The sequence below is a fragment of the Pristiophorus japonicus genome, chromosome 16 (genome assembly GCF_044704955.1).
Source record: "Pristiophorus japonicus isolate sPriJap1 chromosome 16, sPriJap1.hap1, whole genome shotgun sequence".
Classification (NCBI taxonomy): Eukaryota; Metazoa; Chordata; class Chondrichthyes; family Pristiophoridae; genus Pristiophorus; species Pristiophorus japonicus.
In genome coordinates, this window is record NC_091992.1 from 11,778,252 (window position 1) to 11,787,401 (window position 9,150).

At 48.9% G+C, this 9,150-nt stretch overlaps 1 protein-coding gene across 1 annotated transcript in view; it reads right to left on the reverse strand.

Moving 5' to 3' along the window:
• Nucleotides 1-9,150, reverse strand: part of msi2b (musashi RNA-binding protein 2b) — a 621,264-nt gene that overhangs the window by 207,047 nt on the left and 405,067 nt on the right. The window lies entirely within an intron of this gene.

The following is a 9,150-nucleotide window of genomic DNA, read 5'->3' on the forward strand; positions in this document are numbered from 1 at the left end:
TTAAGAGTCAACCACATTGCTGTGGGTCTGGAGTCACATATCGGCCAGACCGGGTAAGGGCAGCAGATTTCCTTCCCTAAAGGACACTAGCGAACCAGCTGGGTTTTAAACCACAATCTGGTAGTTTTATGGTCGCCATTATTAGTCTTTTCATTCCAGATTCATTTAATTAACTGAATTTAAATGCCGTGGTGGAATTTGAACCGATTAGTCGTCCAGTAATATAACCGCGATGCTACCGTTCCTGTTTTGGGCTGAGGGAGTGCTGCACTGTCGGAGGTGCCGCTTTTCGGATGGGACGTCTGCTCTCTCAGGTGGACGTAAAAGATCCCGTGGCACTATTGCAAAGAGGAGCAGGGGAGTTATTTCCGGTGTCCCGGGGCCAATATTTATCCCTCAATCAACATAACAAAAAAAACAGATTATCTGGTCATTATCCCATTGCTGTTTGTGGGAGCTTGCTGTGCGCAAATTGGCTGCGCTCTTTCCCACATTGCTCCAGTGACTACACTCCAAAAGAGTGCCAAGTTTTGTTCGACAATCGCTCGTGTGAAGCGCCTTGGGATGTTTTACCACGCTATATAAATGCAATTTGTTGTTGTTGTTGGTGTCTCTGTGTTCATGGCGTGCTGTGCAATCAAGCTTGTTTTATCCAAGTGTCCTGTGGCAGTATAAACGGGGGCCCGGGGAAAAGCCAACAAGAAATATGGGAAGATTTTTTTTTTTTACATCCATCAGATATAAAAAAGTAGGGCAGAATGTACCACTTTAAAATGGGAACTGAGTGCGTCAGCCCAATTATCCTCAGGGCTCAAACCTCGCCTCACCTGACTCAAGGTGACACAGAATCTTACAGCACAGAAGGAGGCCATTCAGCCCATCGTGCCTGTGCCAGCTCTTTGATAGAGTTTTCCAACTCGATCTACCTCCCTCGTGTGTCAGCCGAGGCTCAGTGGGTAGCACTCTCGCCTCTGCGGCAGAAGGTCGTGGGTTCAAGGGTCTTGAGCACAAACAAAAATCTAGGTTGACACTCCAGTGCCATGCTGAGGGAGTGCTGCGCTGTCGAAAGTGCCGCTTTTCAGATGGGACGTCTTCTCTCTCAGGTGGACGTAAAAGATCCCATGGCACTAGTGCAGAGAGGAGCAGGGGAGTTATCCCCCCGGTGTCCTGGCCCAATATTTATCCCTCAATCAACATAACAAAAAAACAGATTATCTGGTCATGATCACATTGCTGTTTGTGGGAGCTTGCTGTGCGCAAATTGGCTGCTGCGTTTCCTACATTGCAACAGTGGCTACACTCCAAAAGTACTTCATTGGCTGTAAAGTGCTTTGAGACGTCCGGTGGTCGTGAAAGTTGCTATCTAAATGCAAGTCTGTCTTTCTTCTTGCAGTTGTCTCCTATCCTCACAACCTGAACAGAAAGGGGTAGAATTGGTGGCTGCCACAGAGCTGTGTTGCCTCTCAGCTGGAGGGCTGGGATCGGCAGCAGTGACTGTGGTCTCCGAGACAGAATCACATTATTCCCAGAAGCTACAAACAGGAGATAATGAGGAAAAGGAACACATCAAATAAAATTAAATTGGGTTTGTTTTTTGACAAACAGCTCAGGTAATGGGAACTCATGAGTCAACTTGCATTGTGCTTTTGAGTGAGATTTTGACAAGTTTATTGCAACAAGCTTTATTTATAGACCTCTAAATCCATGCCAGTACACAGCCGGAATTTGTACAGGACGTACAGTAATCCTGTTCATAAAGGCTGGAACGTCTTAACAAAGCCAGGATTTAACGGGAGATTGTTCGTGACAGGCAAAGCTTGCAGGGGACCAGTCAACGGTGTGTCCTTGATGGCAGCATGTGTCAATCTCCTGTTGCCAGGGTGATGTGTCACAAATGCGCCATGTACCATTTGTAAATGTACTAATACAAATTTTTACTGTGCGCTCCCACCACGGAATATTACAGCACAGAAACAGGCCATTCAGCCCGACTGTCCATGCCAGCGTTTACACTCCGTTCTAGCCTCTTCCCACCCCTCTTCAAAAGAACATAAGAAATAGGAGCAGGAGTCAGCCATTTGGCCCCTCGAGCCTGCTCCGCCATTCAATAAGATCATGGCTGATCTGATCTTGGCCTCAGCTCCACTTTCCCGCCCGCTCCCCATAACCCTAAAGTTCAAGAATCTGTCCATCTCCATCTCACTGACCCAGACTCCACAACTCTCTGGGGTAGAGAATTCCAAAGATTCACGATCCTCAGAGAAGAAATTCCTTCTGATTTCCATATTAAATGGGCAACCCCTTATTCTGAAACTATGTCCCCTAGTTCTAGATTTCCCCACGAGGGGAAACATCCTCTCTGCATCTACCCTGTGAAGCCCCCTCACAATCTTATACATTACAATATCACCTCTCATTCTTCTAAACGCCAAATGAGTATAGGCCCAACCTTTCTTCATATGACAACCCCTTCATCTCAGGAATCAACCTCGTGAACCTTCTCTGAACTGCCTCCAATGCAAGTATATCTCTCCTTAAATAAGCAGACCAAAACTGTACGCAGTACTCCAGGTGTGGCCTCACCAACGCACTGTATAATTGTAACAAGACTTCCCTACTTTTATATTCTTCTAACCCTATCAGCATAACCCTCTATTTCCTTCTCCCTCATGTGCTTATCTCGCTTCCTCTTAAACGCATCGATACTATTCTCCCTCAACCGCTCCCTGTGGTAGCGAGTCCCACATTCTCACCTCTCTCTGGGTAACAAAGTTTCTCCTGAATTTCCTATAGGGTGTATTAGTGACTCTCTTAAATTTATGATGCCCTAGTTCTGGTCTCCCCCCGCAAGTGGAAACTATGTCTATCCTATCGATCCTCTTGAATATTTAAAAAATCTCTATCAGATCACCTCGCAGCCTTCTCTTTTCTAGAGAGAAGAGTCCCAGCCTATTCAGCCTTTCTCTAAAAAGTATATTAATGCATTGTTCTAACGTTCTTCTCCCCTACAACCCCCCCCCCCCCCCCACAGACCTGGGTTATGGTCCAAAACCATAGCAAAGTGGTTACTCTAAATATACAATACTAGACATCTAAACAAGACTATTCAACCATAGGGAGTATCACAATTATGCCCGTTTTTCTCCTTGCCGGATGTTGATGCACTTTCTTTGGATCTCAATTGGGGAGCTCTGGCTGACTCCCCCTCCCCCTGCCCCAGGGGCACTGAGGCCAACCAGGTGACGTGCCAGATAGCAATCCCCCTCACCCTCAGCCTGTAAGCAACTCAGGGGCCAACAGACCTTGTTCTAAACAACCCAATAGGTATCGGATCCCAGACTGCTGAGCTCCGTTCTGTAGGGACATTTTGCTATGCGAAAGGCGCTATATAAATGCAAGTTGTTGCTGCCGTCCCCAGCTACATACAGATCTGGATATAATCCGTGAAGTCCATACCTCGGCCATTCAGCTCCCTCGAGCCTGCTCCGCCATTCAATTAGATCATGGCTATTGAATGGCTTACTCCAGTCACCGATACAATGGTTGACTACATAATCGAAGACGGAGAAAAGGTTTTACTGATCAAATATTTCACACACACACACATCTCAGACCACAGGGTCAGAGGGGAAAGGAACTGCCAGCTCTCCTGTTAAGTACAGTGAGCCATTCAGACCACATTGGAGCCCTGATTTGAGCTGATCTCTCCCAGGGTGACGGCCTACATTTCAAGGTCTCAAGGCAGTGGAGGGGCTTGGATTGCTGCTCCCGCTCATTCCCCAGCGATCCCCGTTGTAAAGTGCTCGCCTACGTGCGCCAGGTGAGGGTGGGGAAATGATCAGTGCGGGCCCCAGAATCTAGCAAACATGCCCCTCGGGAAACTGGCCAGATCGGGTGCCGCGCCCGTTTTACACCCATCCTGGTAATTTAAAAAAACATTTGTTCCTGGGATATGGGCGTCACTGGTAAGGCCGGCATTTATTGCCCATCCCTAATTGCCCTCGAGAAGGTGGTGGTGAGCCGCCTTCTTGAACCGTTCCAGTCCGTGTGGTGAAGGTGCTCCCACAGTGCTGTTAGGCAGTTCCGGGATTTTGAACCAGCGACGGTGAAGGAACGGCCGATATACTTCCAAGTCGGGATTGGTGTGTGACTTGGAGGGGAACGTGGAGGTGGTATAAAACATCATCATCATCATAGACAGTCCCTCGAAATGGAGGAAGACTTGCTTCCACTCTAAAAGTGAGTTCTCAGGTGACTGTGCAGTCCAATACAGGAATTACAGTCTCTGTCACAGGTGGGACAGACAGTGGTGGGAGGAAAGGGTGGGTGGGGAGTCTGGTTTGCCGCACGCTCCTTCCGCTGCCTGCGCTTGGTTTCTGCGCGCTCTCGGCGACGAGACTTGAGGTGCTCAGCATCCCCCCACCTCCACCTCCACCGCTCCATCAACGGGACAGTTTCCATTACTGAATAAGCTTTGCACAATGACATTCTGCCCCAGAGCATCGCAAAGGTCTCGGCAGCACTTCCTGGTTAGCGCTGGAACGTAACTAGGACATTTCTGCAAACGTCACTGCGGCAGCTGAAGTGTCCTTGTGCTTTGCCCGAGAAATCGGAAGTACAAAGTCACGCAGCCCTGACGTTATTCGGTGCTTGGCTCACGTTACCGACCGATAAAGCCAAGTGACAGAAGGCCGCTGGCTTCGAAAGCTCACCAAAGGGTTAGTCGACCGTTTCCACTTGGCTCTGGGGGCCGTTGATGGGGATCAATGTGATGAGCTCGTCAAGCACATTACTGAGTGCTCCTTTTCCCCCCCCCCCCCCGATACGATCTCCCTCGCTCTCTCGTCTTCCTAAGTGTACAGTGCCCATTAACATTCCTTTAGCAAGGGCTGGACGCCCCACCCCCCTCGCTCTCAGCCACAGGCGGCCTGCAGGAAACACCAACCAACAGGAGGATGGATTGACGCAGCTTGTGCACCGATCCCGTGAGGTTACAGACTTGGCGGGATCCGCGCTGGTAGCTGTGCGATTGGCCGCCTCATCTGCTCAACTATTGGCTGTGTAAATAGAATGACACGGCACAGTAGGGGGCCATTCGGCCCATCATGCCTGTGCTGGCTCTGTGAAAGAGCTACCAATTAGTCCCACTCCCCCCTGCTCTTTCCCCAAAGCCCTGCAAACACTTTTCCCTTTAAAGTAATATCCAATTCCCTTTTGAAAGTCTCTATTGAATCTGCTCCCCCCGCCCTTTCAGGCAGCGCCTTCCCGATCACAACAACTCGCTGCGTAAAACAAAAATCTCCTCTTTTCCCTCCTGATTCTTTTTGCCAATGACAAAAATCTGTGTCCTCTGGTTACTGATTCCTCCTGTCAGTGGAAACAAGTTTCTCCCTATCTACTCCATCAAAATTTCGAACACCTCTATTAAACATAAGAACATAAGAATTAGGAACAGGAGTAGGCCATCTAGCCCCTCAAGCCTGCTCCGCCATTCAACAAGATCATGGCTGATCTGGCCGTGGACTCAGCTCCACTTACCCACCCGCTCCCCATAACCCTTAATTCCCATATGTTCTTATGTTCTTTTGTTTTATATAGCGCCTTTCACAGCCTCAGGATGTCCCAAAGCGCTTTTGCAGCCAATGAAGTACTTTTGGAGTGTAGTCACTGTTGTATTGTGCGAATCGCAGCAACCAATTTGTACATAGCAAGTTCCCCCACACAGCAATGTGATAATGACCCAGATAATCTGTTTTAGTGATGCTGATTGAGAGATAAATATTGGCCAGGACACCGGGGATAACTCCCCTGCTCTTCTTTGAAATAGTGTCATGGGATCTTTTAACTCCACCTGAGAGAGCAGACAGGGCCTCGGTTTAACGTCTCATCTGAATATTCTCAGCTGTAAAGAGAATGGGGGGGGGGGGGGAATTTGGCTACTTACCGCCACCAGTTACCGGCAAACTCGTGAAGAAAATGGCGGCGGGCACACTTCCCGCTCTCCCCCCTCCAACACGTGCCTCTGGCTCGGGGCTCGGTAGACATAATTTTGGTGAAGGCTATAAGTGAGGTCATTAGCTTAAAGGGGCCACGCTGGTTTGTAAAATGGCAGCCGTGCTTGTTCCTGCTCCAATGATGCTGCAGCCAGGCTGCAATGGGCCTGCTGCTGAGACCAGCGATCACTGCCCTCCACGGAACGTTTAGCACTCGACGAATGTTAATTTGCAAGCAGCGCCAACGCACCAGTGCTACTAATGTGGGCAGCCACCGGCAGGAAATTTCTCGGCCAATGATCTCTCAGCTTCTGCAGTCTCTCCACCAAAACTGGAAGTCCCTTATCGCTGGTACCGTTCTGGTAAATGTAGCGGGAAGCATGCATTAGAAAGCCAAACATCTCTCGCGGGTGTTGCCCAGGCATTATTTAAATAAAAATGTTACTCTGAGACACACCCAGGCAAAATCATCAGGGCCTCAAGGCATTATGTTCTTACGAGAGCCCTGCTACCCGAGAGGTACCCCGGGGATGAGAGGCCTGTCCAATGAAGAGAGAATGAGTAGAATGGGCCGATACTCTTTGGAGTTAAGTGGAATGAGAGTTAATTTGATTGAAACATATCAAATACATAGAGGGCTTGACAGGGTAAATGCTGGGAGGATGTTTCCCCGGGCTGGGGAGTCTAGAACCAGGGGTCACAGTCTCAGAATAAGGGATCGGCCATTTATGATTGAGATGAGGAGACATGTTTTCACTCAGAGGGTGATGAATCTTTGGAATTTTCTACCCCAGAGGACAGTGGAAGCTCAGTCTTTGAGTATATTCAAGACGGAGACCGATAAGATTTTTGGATATTAAGGAATAGGGGATCGGGCGGAAAAGTGGAGTTGAGGTAGAAAGTCAGCCATGATCTTATTGAATGGCGGAGCAGGCTCGAGGGGCCGAATGGCCTACTTCTGCTCCTAAATTGTCATGTTCTTGTGATTTCCAGCTCAGTAGCAGCTGGCATGGGAACACAGCTTCAGGCTGGCTGGTGCAGAGCTAAGCGGCCATCACGATCCGCCGCTCTCCTGGAGGCAGATCCGGAATCACTCGCCTCTCCCTCGGGAAAAGACAGAATCTCTCGGCCTTTAGTTATCTCGCTCTGGAGGAGGAGGAGGAGAAAAAGACTTGCATTTATATAGCGCCTTTCACGACCACCGGATGTCGCAAAGCGCTTTACAGCCAATGAAGTACTTTTGGAGTGCAGTCACTGTTGTAATGTGGGAAACGTGACAGCCAATTTGCGCACAGCAAGCTCCCACACACAGCAATGTGATAATCACCAGATGATCTGTTTTTTTAGTGATGTTGATTGAAGGATAAATATTGGCCCCAGGACACCGGGGCTAACTCCCCTGCTCTTCCTCAAAATCACCTGAGAGGACAGACGGGGCCTCAGTTTAACATCTCATCCGAAAGACGGCACCTCCGACAGTGCAGCATTCCTTCAGCACTGCACTGGGAGTGTCAGCCTAGATTTATGTGCTCAAGTCCCTGGAGTGGGACTTGAACCCACAACCTTCCGACTCAAGAGGCGAGAGTGCTGTTTACTGAGCCACGGCTAAGACTTTGCGGGAAATTTAAAAAGTGGGCTTCCCGTCGAAGCAAGCCCCGTTTTAAATCGATTCCCAGGTCCAGAAATAAAGAAGATTGGGAACAAACCAGTTCATGTCTTATTCTTTCATGAGGTTTAAAATAAACTCTATTTTTTTTTAACAAATCGTTTGTCATCTCACTTGCTCCTCTCCTTCAGACACTTGCAATTTCCATTTTCAGTCGGCTAAAAGGTCGCTGATAGATAGCCCCAAATGGAGCAGAGGAAAGATGTTTCATTCGCATCATTTGATGTTGTTAGCAACCATGTCCCTCACTACTTTGTGCTGCACCATTTACAACCAAATACGCAGGTTGAATTGTTGCAAACAGCGCCTGGAAGATTGCTTTGATCTTATTTGTGCCAAAAGCTCTATTACCAGATAGAATCCCAATAAGTCAGACAAGCATGTTTCCTCTCGTTATGTATATATTTGACTGTGTATCTTAGTTGCTAAGCTACATCGACAAAGAACCTGGAATTTTTTTATTGCCAATAACTTGTCAGCCGTGGCTCAGTGGGCAGCACCCTCGCCTCTTCAGTCAGAAGGTTGTAGGTTCAAGTCCCAATCCAAAGACTTGAGCACATAAATCTAGGCTGACACTCCCAGTGCAGTACTGAGGGAGTGCTACACTGTCGGAGGTGCTGTCTTTCGGAAGAGACGTTAAACTGAGGCCCTGTCTGCTCAGGTGGACGTAAAAGATCCCAGGGCACTATTTTTGAAGAAGAGCAGGGGAGTTATCCTCGGGATCCTGGGCCAATATTTATCCCTCAATCAACATCACAAACACAGATTATCTGGGTCAGGGCAGTGGCATCAGGAGTTGCATGTGGGACATCACTGTCAGAAATTCCTAAGGAATGATCCCGTTGGGAATAAAGCATCACGAAACCACAGCGAAGCTGGTGTTTGTGAGTCTGTCCCGTTCCCCAATCCCTCCACCCACCCCAACTCCATCTCCGAGCAGGCGATGGCTGCCCCTGCCTCCGTGGCAACCGTAAATGGCGGCACGTCATTGGCTGACAGCAGATGGGCTCCGTGACATTTCTATAGATACGACGAGGGGGAGGTTTTATGGAATGCGAAACTCCCGAGGTGGAATTTTGCGCTTCGAGGACGGGTAACAGGAACTTGGGCACAGAGGTCACCCCCCCTCCCCCTCCCCCCCCACACATTCCCTCCCCTCCCCCGCGGGGTTCTCTGTCCATTGGACCCCACTGACATCAACGCCTGAATTTCCTCGGGGCTCCTGGCTCAGCGGGAACATGGATTCACCCCGCCTTCTTTCGGTCAGGAGCAATTAAAGGGTCACGGTGCAGAGATTTACTAACTGCCTGATTTTTTTTTTTAATCCGTGGTGAATGGATGGCTCAGGGTCCCTTTAAGGGAGCGCGACTCCATTTTGTTTCAACAACAACAACAACAACTTGTATTACTAGAGCACCTTTAATGTAGCAAAGGTGCTTCACAGGAACAATTATTGAACAAAATTGGGACACTGAGGCCACATAGCTTCTG